The sequence below is a fragment of the Porites lutea genome, chromosome 3, assembly GCF_958299795.1.
Source record: "Porites lutea chromosome 3, jaPorLute2.1, whole genome shotgun sequence".
NCBI classification, from domain to species: domain Eukaryota; kingdom Metazoa; phylum Cnidaria; class Anthozoa; order Scleractinia; family Poritidae; genus Porites; species Porites lutea.
This window is the reverse complement of record NC_133203.1, coordinates 18,296,674-18,307,186: the sequence shown is the minus strand read 5'-3', so window position 1 is coordinate 18,307,186 and position 10,513 is coordinate 18,296,674. Positions and strand designations below refer to the sequence as shown.

General features: G+C 38.8%; 1 pseudogene; it reads left to right on the top strand.

Annotated features, from left to right (window-relative positions):
• Nucleotides 1-8,089: 8,089 nt before the first annotated feature.
• Nucleotides 8,090-9,687, top strand: LOC140929838 (uncharacterized; annotated as a pseudogene).
• Nucleotides 9,688-10,513: the final 826 nt, after the last annotated feature.

Below are 10,513 nucleotides of genomic sequence, written 5' to 3'. Positions count from 1 at the left end.
TGACGTTCCAATGGAACATCACAGGTTTTGAGGGGCAGTCAAACTCCGTAGGTTGGGCGGTGGGCATAAAGAGCCCTTTGTTTGCAGGCCACTTCAGGGCGATTATAGTGCCCAAGATGTCCACTGCCGGGAACAAAGGGTTTTTCTTTGAAAACGCAGAAATGGATCCCGTGTTCCTCAACTTAAGGTAAATATTCTATGTACTGTAAAATTATGTAAAATATAAGATCGATTGTTTGAAAAATACTATCCATGGATAAAAATAACCAAATCTTTTTTTCTCACCCACCAGCACAACCCTCTGCCAAGGAAGTGACGCCTTCGCCCGCTGATCGTCTTTGCCGAGGTGGCTCCTTCAATCTGCGCCGCTAGGCTGGGAGGATTTCCTCCCCCTGGACGAGGTCAGGAGTCGTTATTTAGACAAGAATAGAACCCTTAGTATTCAAATAAGCTACCAGTTATTTACTTGAGTAGGAGGGGCTCCATTCTCGTCCAAGTAGGTTAGGTTCCGGAACACCCGGGAATTCTTCAGAATCAGTGGAGGTATACCGCCCGGTTGTCCAAATCCTGATCCTATTTCAGACCAAAATATGTAATTTTCCACACCCGTCATTCTCAGACCTGGCTTCTGAAAGATATACTCAATTCTTGAACGCCTTTATCTTGTTTAGTATCTGACACTGAACATTAAAGAAAAAGACAGGAACTGTTCATAGCCTAGAGGTCCCCTTGATACCCATACCCTACTTCAGACCAAACTGCTGAAAATCCAAACACTTTGGGGTGGCACATACCTATACACGCTTTTAATAAGTCTGGGCGCCATCTTCAATTTTTAATGAATGGCGTCATTCGCGGAAAGATTTCAGCTGCCATCATTGATTTGTGACTCGCTTTTTCTCTAGGTGCAGAAGCATACAGTCGTCTGTTCCCTTCATTTTAGGGATGAGGACTTAGAGTATTCTAGTTTCAGTTGTAGGTGGTTTGTGAACACTGGCAGCCTTCCCTCTGTGTTCACATGCTGGGAACACAAGCCATACCTAATCCCTAAGGTTCAAAATAAGAGAAAGCTGAACAAGAATCTAAACTTTAGACTTAAACCTTCATGGCCTCTGGCATTACATGCTGCTGATAAAAGTTTGTTAGTTAAGCAATCATTGACTTCCTAAATGGCTCATCAAACTTTACTCGCTGTACAATAAAGCCTTTCTGGAAAAATACTCCAAAATCACACCACTTTCATCCCGTCATCTGGCCTTGTACTTGATAGTAATAAGGGTGATCCTTTTTAAGCTCAGGCCTACCATTAACTAGTTGGCAATAAAAACTTGGGTCTGCACATGCCCCCTCAGGTGTCAGGTGTCTTAATGAATAGGGGCATTTGATTTCTACCAAACCAAAACCAAATATTTTATCTATCACCTTTCTGTCTGGTGAAGCAGCCAACCATGGCATTGTGCTGGACACGACAAAACCACACTCTAAGACCTGAACATCATGTCCAATACCTGTCCTGTATTCAGCATACTTATTTGCTGCTTTAGCCTCATTTGAAATCCCGTACCTTATAGCAGGTACATTAGAAAGATCCTTTGGTGACAGCAAATTTTTTGAACAAACTTTGTTTGAGATATGTTAAGCTTTCGGTTGCAAACAAGTCCAAAATTACTACTAGTTAACCTTAGTCTTCTACTTTGAAACCAGAACGGGTTGTTGCTTTGACCTCTAGTTTCTCGTTCAATCAAAGATGGATTAGGGACTTTCAGATGACTAATAAACCGGTCCTCCTGATAAGAAAGGGGCATTTGCAATCCCACCCCAGTAGTTTCAATGGGGAGGTCAGGAAAGTAGTCACCAACAGCTCTGGGTCTTTGCAAGACTGGAAAATTTGAAGTTTGCTTCTATTAGGGAAAGCTGGTAGCTTAAAACACTACCACATGGAACCTTGTGTCCATTTAATTTAGTTGGAATCGTTGCAGGTTTTTGTTCAAACACAGTACAGAATCCTAAAGAGGGATTAACGCTTTTTAAGTGAATGAAATAAATTATTTCCCCCCTCATTATTTTGGACCGATGGTTGTCTGGCTTCATACAAAGTACACTTTAAACCCTCTGAGCTCTTCTCCCTGTATTTAGGATTGATCACATTATACCCCATAATAGGTTCAGGGTTTATACCCTGGGTTCTTGGTTAGTGCCACTGTTGGGGGTTGTCTGTCCATGTTCCAGTTCTTGGGAATTCAGGGGCCTTTAATTTAATGACATGGTCAACCAGGTATAATAAGCCTATGGTGTGATAACAATACCCACTTGCACCTGCTGGACAACAACACTTAGCCCGCTTAACATCTCTAGTAGTTAACAGTATCATTGTAGAATTATGAGGCCTTTCATTCTTCTTTTGTGATCTAAAGCACTTCCCTTTAACATGGATTTCATTTTCTTTAAGCTTACATAAGACACCATGACAATAATTTTCATAGAAAAACTTGTATCCCTTTTCGAGGGGACTTTCAACATAGCTTTTTGCTTCTCTTCCGGATTTTTTGACATGTTCAACAATGTTAAGGTAGGAAAAACGCTTGGGAAGAACTGATGTATCACTACTCCAGCTCTCTTCAGTGTCTACATCTGTATCTGTAACAAGTGCTTCGGGCTCTTGGCTTTCTGGATTTCTAAGCTGCTCCTCCCCAGAACAAAACCTGCATCTTGCTTTTTTTGCACATGTGTATGCTCTCCCGGGATTGGGGTCGATCAGAATAAAATCTTTATCCAAGTTCTGTCTTACCCTAAAAGTGATACATAAATACTTAAACACTGATGATCGAAAACAGAAACATTCAATGGAGATAGTATTATAGTAGTGATTGGTGCAATCAAACTTAAAAACCTCCAAGAGAGGTCATGTCAGTAATAAGCTTTATTATCACATTAATGTTATCGTTTTTGTTTGACAAAAACGCCGCATAAACAATCAAAAACAAAAACTACTTAGTCTATAATAAAAGTTTACCTCCAGAGAAGTTCAGCTCTTGTTTCTGTTGACTTATAACGTAAGCCACAGCTTTAATTCGCTTTTTTTGCATTTTTCTAAATTGGCCCTCGATATCATTGATCCTGGAATATCCTCGGAAGAAAGCTGAAATGAATTCAAAAACACCAACTTAACTTTTGTCTCGCCACTAAAGACATTTGTGTTTACAAAAGTACACATGATTTAAAGGGAAAACTCACCTCACTACATGTACAAACTGCGGGTTCATTGTGAGTAGCCATGTTGGCCACGTGGAAATCTTTCCGCAAATGACGTCATTAATTAAAAATTCAAGGTGGCGCCCAGACTTATTAAAAGCGTGTATAAACCTTTTCATTTTTTTTAGAGGAGTATGCCAAACAGGAAAGTCGTTCTTCATTTTCTACCATTATGTACTGTGTTATACATGATGATAGGATAGGTTGAAAGTTTTTATGGAGTACCCATTCAAAATACTGGTCAAACAAGACAAGCATGTTATTCTCAGGAAATGTCAATTTTCTGCTTACAACTGTAATACAAGTGGTGACATATCGAGGGACCATAACACAAAAATATCTAATATTAGTGAAGACATAGTGTGTGAAATCAGGCATTTATGTTATTATTTTATGACTTTCCAGTTGGAAACCCCTCTTCATACCGTCATCTATTGTTCTTCTTTCCAATGAGACTTTCCCAGAAATCTAGTCAAGTACTTCATAAATGTGATTGCTGGAATGAGTAGTCTAATCACATGATTATATATATTTTCTTTACATTTAGATAACAGCCACTCTCAAATTGCCATTCAAGGTAAATTCAAGCTCTTGGCAAAGTTTTATAGTTTGATAAGCCCATTTTGATTTTCAAGTACGTTTGTACCAATAGAGTTACAGGAAGTAATGCCATCCACTCAAGTCAATTTACTTAGAGAAAATGTTTGATTTTCTTTTTCCCTTCAGTGTCAGAAGACATGGTGGCCTTGCCCACCTCAGTAACAATCATTGATAAGTTAACTACAGGTGTAGCTGGCTAAAAATTATGTTGTTCAGTAATTGTTTATTTGAGAGATACCTAGAATGTGGCTCATTTTAACCTTACATAATAGATGCAATTAGCAACAACATCACTATTATTAAAGTGCAGTGGCATAAGTTATTTTGTGCATAACAAATGAATTATGAGGATCTGGCTATTTTTTGATGACATATGACCGTTTTTTTATTTTACTACAAGGTCCTGAGGTTGGGGATGTTAACCCATTGTTAATACAACCTTCTAGCGAAACCTTAGCTGGTAAGAACAATAGTTTTTTAAGTCTTATATTAATCTGCAGTCCTCTACTATAAGTATGACCTTCTCTAATAAGCCTTCTGTTCAGTCGACTGAATTGCAGACTTGGTCTGTACACTTTTCACGACCACAACGCTATCAGTTAGCTTAATAACAGACACAGGACAAACGCTTACATTTTGGTGTCTTTTGTGAAAAATTAAAGCTCGCCAAAAGGTCTGTTTGATCTTTAATTGACTTTAATTATAACATTAAATATTCAAAATGTAGAATGTACCTTTGTTATACCTTTAATTGACGTTTTGATTAAATTAAAGGCTACTAACCTTTTGGTCTTGTTTTATGACCTTTAATTTACCCCAAAATGAGCTCTTGAGATTTAGTACCTTTAATTTCAAATTAAAGTAACCTAAAACAGTTTAAAATCTTTAAATAAACTTTAGTTTTAACTGTAAAGTTTGTAAAGGTAATTCAGGACGGCCTCTGTCATTTTGAACTTTAAGCGACATTTAATTGACCTTTAGGGTCAAGACACCGCAGGATCTCAGATATAGTCGAGTTATACACATCGTCTCTAGAGTTCAATACTTATAATTTATTTTATTCGATCGCAAGAGGCGTGTTACATACGCATGTCGTAGCTACATACATTCACTCTGGATCTGACAGAATTTTGAGTTTGCGTAGAAATCATGGAACGAGAAGAAATAAGTAAAGGGTATGTCTATTGCTCTCACTGTGACAACGTGGTATCACGTTCGACCTGCAAGAGGCACGAAAGGAAAAGATATTCATTGGACGCAAAGACTGATCACGCTACATCTTCACGAAATAATGAATGTGAGTACACAACAGCGCCAGCAATTAATTAAGCTTTTATGCAATTATAATTAATGTGTGTAGGTACGTAGTCACTCAAATGAGCCATGCTTTATCACTTCTATTTCAATACAGTTGTCCTTGAAGAATCCTCTGTTGTTCAGGAATTATCTTGGAACGATTTAACCATCAGAAATAATAAGGGCGTGCCATCACCAGACAGTCAAGGTGAGCATAAAATAAAAATGCACCTCTCTGGTGACCTCTAAATAGACTATTTAATTTGTGCGAACCAGTAATCATACTTGACATATATAAAATATGTTTGACAAATATAAATGAGGCATTTGGTGGGTTCACACTAGGCACTAAGTCTGTCTTAGCCTGAGTCAAGCCAAGTCACCCTAAGTCCGCTTAAGCGTTCAGACATATCTAGAAGACAAATTGTTTCCGAGCAAAGCTGTCATCATTAACGATAAAAATAACAGATAAGGTAACTAACATCATAAATGTGGTGAGGTAGTCACAATCCATTTTAGCGAAGAAGTTGAGATCAAAATGAGACCGAGAAGCCGTAAAATCGCTGTAATTGCGACTGTTGTCTGTTTATTAAATTTACAAAGGTTGATCAGCCAAATAACCTTACAAAATCTTATGTTTCCGTGCTTCAGATCTGTTGGGAAATCGGCGAGGAATATCATAAGAAAAGAAAATGACACTTAGGTAGGCCAATAAAAAAAGTGATCAAGCAACGCAACTTACGTCGCATAAGGTGAAAAGTCGGTAGCGTAATTGCCTCCTAACGTTTCGTCCTCTCGGCGATGCATCCTCGGTTAATTTTGTTCACACCTGTCATTTTCACTAAGTCGACTTAAGAGATTATTAAGTCAGACTTAGTGGTCTAATGTGAACCCAACAATTGTTGTCCTTACCGACTTAAGCAAAAAACTGCAAAAGTGACAGACTTGTGTTAACTTTCAGAATTTTGCCTTCAAGAACCCTCTCTTGCCGATGCGGCATCTTCAAAAGAATTAACATCTCCAGAAGACGAAAAGGTGAGGTGTTTTGGAGGTCGAGCATACATTTAACAATAGAAATGTACCGGTAATAGATGTAATAAAAGAAACTATATGCTATTACGAAGGTATCGTTATGCATGGCCCCGCTTACCATTACTCCAGCATTTTATATTATGAACGGTTTAAGTGAAGTTTGAGTGCTCAGCGATTCCCGAAATTATAGCATTCAAAGTGTAGTTTGATTTTTTTTTAGACTTCGGAAATTGGTCATGAAGTCTTTGTTTATTTTTAACTGAAGTAGAGGATGTGAACGATATTATGGTTGGATTATGTTTCAGTGGAAATGAATAAGAAAAAGTGGATGTGAATATTTCAGGAAATTGAAAATAACTTATAGCTTTGTGCGCAGCAACCTGCGCTTTTCTTTGTCGTGTAGACGCCTGGAACCCTGGACGCTTATTAATTAAGTTCGGCGAACTAATTTAATTCAACACCCAATGCGCGTAAAAGAAAACTGTTGAAAGCATATACATAACTGGGACTGACTTAAAGGAGAAAAATGTTCTTGCCGGTCGGTGTTTCTGTAGTCAAAGCTTAAAAACAACAAAAGCTAAAGAAGAAAGAGGCTTTCCTCCTGCGAAGGGCACATTCTCTCGGGTCTCTTTTTTGGGATGCCGCGGGGAGTGTACAAAAACACTATTAAAAGCGATGTTTTCGATTGATGTTTTTTAATAACTATGGTTCTTTTTCTTTATTTTAATAGTCAGATGATGATCCCATGCAAAACGAGTTTCACTCTGAAAGTGACACCGACAGTGACAGCTGCACAAGAGAAAAGTGTAAAAGTGGTGACGAAAAGTCATCTTCCTCTGAGTCAGAATCAGAAGAAGTCTGGAGCGGAGTGTTGCCTGAGATGCTGTCCAGAGACATTGAAAATATACCAGCGTTACCCGAAGCGCAACGCCAGAAAACAGCCCTTCAAAAAGTAAATTCGCTGGTTTTCTGGCTCCTTTATTTTCTCCTACTCTGGCAAGCGACATGCCATTTAAGTGATAATGGCCTGGTCTGGCTTCTAAAATTCCTTATCTCATGGCTCAAAGTTCTTGGCGTTGAAATCTCCAGTGAGGTATTCGAGAATGTGCTTTTAATCTTCCCTGGGTCGTTGTACCTCGTAAGACAATTTCTAAATTTGGACAGGGACGACTTTAACAAGTTTGTTGTGTGTCCCAAATGCACAAAACTTTATAAATATGACTCTTGCCTTGAGATGGTTAACGGCCGGCAAGTAGCAAAAAAGTGTACTAACACTTATTACTTAAGAAGAAGGAAGATGGTTTGCAACGCTTCTATGGTAACAAGAGTGACTCTTCAGAATGGAAGGACTTGCTTCTACCCGATTAGTTACTATTGCGCCAGAAGCATTATCGAGGAGTTAGAAAAATTTCTACTTCGGGAAAACTTCGCTTCGAATTGCAAGTTATGGAGAAACAGGGAAATGAGAGGAGGCTTACTTGCCGACGTCTATGACGCAAATTTGTGGACGGAATTTCAAACTGTGAATGGAACGCCATTTCTGCAGAAACCACGAAATTATGGATTCATGTTAAACTTTGATTTTTTTCAACCCATGAAACACCGCAAAGATTACTCTGTTGGAGTGTTTTATTTAGCCGTTTTAAATTTGCCTAGAGCTGAAAGGTTCAGATGGGAGAATATCATTGTTCTAGGCATTGTTCCCTCTCTTGACAGGGAACCTAAGGACTTGAACCAGTTTTTAGAGCCTGTAGTAGATGAACTGAAAGCACTGTGGAAAGGAGTTCGTTTAAGATCTTGTCTCAGTAGATTCGCATTAACGTTTCGTGCAGCAGTTATTAGCATTTCTTCTGATGTTCCGGCCACAAGAAAAATCTGTGGATTCAAGAGCCATTCGGCGTTAGTTGGGTGCTCTCGCTGCTTAAAGAAATTTCCCGGCGGCTTTGGGGAAAAAAGAGATTATTTGGGATTCGATAGAAACTCTTGGAGTCCCCGTACCAATGAAGACCATCGGCGCCAAGCAACAAAAATTTCCAGGAGCAAAACAAAGGCAGAGCGGAAGTCAATAGGGCAGAGTAGTGGCATCAGCCACTACAGTGTCTTACTGGAACTCGAATATTTGGATATTATAAGATTCTGCACCGTAGATCCGATGCACAACCTCTTTCTAGGTACGTCAAAGAAAATGTTCCAGCTGTGGAATGATTTGAAATTATTTTCCACGGGCCAGCTCAAAGAAATTGAAGAGAGGATAAACTCCATAGAGGTTCCCAGTGATATCGGTCGACTGCCTATGCGAATATCCAGCAATTCCGGTTCGTACACGGCAGAACAATGGAAAAATTGGACAGTCAGTTATTCAATTTACTGCCTTAAAGGTATTTTACCAGACGAGCATTTAAAATGCTGGCAAACGTTTGTGCTAGCATGCAAATACCTATGCCAATCCCTGATTTCTGGAACTGACTTGGACATAGCTGATGGGACTCAAGTTCTGCAAGTCAGTAGAGACTCTGTACGGAAAACATGTGATCACACCCAATATGCACTTACATAATCATCTCAAAGAGGTCATACTCGACCACGGACCTATAACTAGCTTTTGGTGCTTCAGTTTCGAACGCTTTAATGGCATAATGGGCAGCACTACAACCAACAAGAGATCGGTTGAGTTGCAACTCATGAGAAAGCTCTTGATATCAAGGCAATTAAAAGATATGAAGTTACCAGACAAGTACAAAATTGAATTTTTGGGTTTATGTTCACCTTCGGGTATGTCGGACAGTGATGTTACAGAAGAAGTTCACCCTCACAATTGGTGCGTCACACACGAGTTTCGAAATATTGCAACAAAGGCACCTCTTAATGGTATAAACTGGAGAAATGATTCCGGGGTTACCCGACCTTCCAGTTATAAACTGGTTCATTTGGATGTGGATGACGCGACATTGTTGAAACAAGTTTATAAAATCCAGTACCCAGGAAGGGAGATTGAAATAGCCAATCTGGCAGAAGGTATACAGAAATTTGGAACAATAAAAATTTGGTCAACTACATATGGATCACAAATGCAGCCCAGACAAATTCGGTCTAGCAAGATTTTAGCGTCCTGGGAGGCAGACAATGGAGAAGTCCTTCAGGACAGATTTTTGTTGTCTGCCGGGATTGTACGCTACTATTTCAAGCATTCTATTCAGCTGGGGGATGAACATCTCGCACACCACTTTGCCTGCATGAAATGGTATATACCACACGAACAATCTACCAGTCTATATGGCAACCCAATTAGAGTCTGTAAAAACAAATTCCATCGAGGAGGACCCTCGTCGTTTATGCCAGTCCAAAGGATCTTTTCAAGATTTGCCTCGGCTGAACTGGAGTTTGAGGGACAAAAACAAGTTGTGGTGGCTCCCATCAACAGGAATGTTCACTTATAATAAAATTTAAAGGGACTGTGCAAAAATACAGATATGTAAGCTCGCATGAAAAATCTAGAACAAATCCAGATGGCGACCAGCCATTTACTAGCTAATTTTCTTGAATTGGAGTGGCCAATCAAAGGACACAGAAACACTTTAATTTCCAGAAAACAGAAGTTGTTTCATAGGCAAAAGTTCATTTATGAAAGGTGTATTCCGGCAGGATACTAATTTAATGTGGATCACAAGTGCAATCACTAATCAGTGACAACAATGATTAATCAATGACTAAAAATTTTGTGGACCTTTGGTTGGTCCCAAATACATGTATTACAAATTGAGTATTGGCAATATTGAATGAGTAATCAACTGATCATTCACTGATTACACATTCACTATCCACTAATTACATTGATCAGTCGCTGATTAGTTCTGCATGGTACCTTGCATCACTTTTATGTCAGTTTGAACTTCAGTGTAAGGAAAAGTTCATATTTCACAACAATTTAATATTAATGACAAAAACATGTAAAGTACAGCTGTAGGTACGCCTCAGCTTTCCTTTATGTCACTGTAAAGAAAAAAGAAAAACAAGTCTCACATTAATTAATTATAAACCATGCATTGGGAAAGAGACTTTTAAATGTTCCAAAAATTTCCATAGTGGATCAGAAGAGGTCCTTGCCTACCCACACAGAAAACTTTTATATCTGATTGGGACAATTTTTTCCAATAATATTGGTTTTAGTGTAGTGACAGAACTTTTCAAAGATAATGAACTATTTAAAAGAGGTCAAGTAAGGGTCAATAAAACATGACTCACTGCAGCGGGTATAAAGTACAGGTCACATTCCACAGGTCAACATACAGATAGTAGCTTTTGTGATGCATGCTACAGATAAAAAAACAAGGCC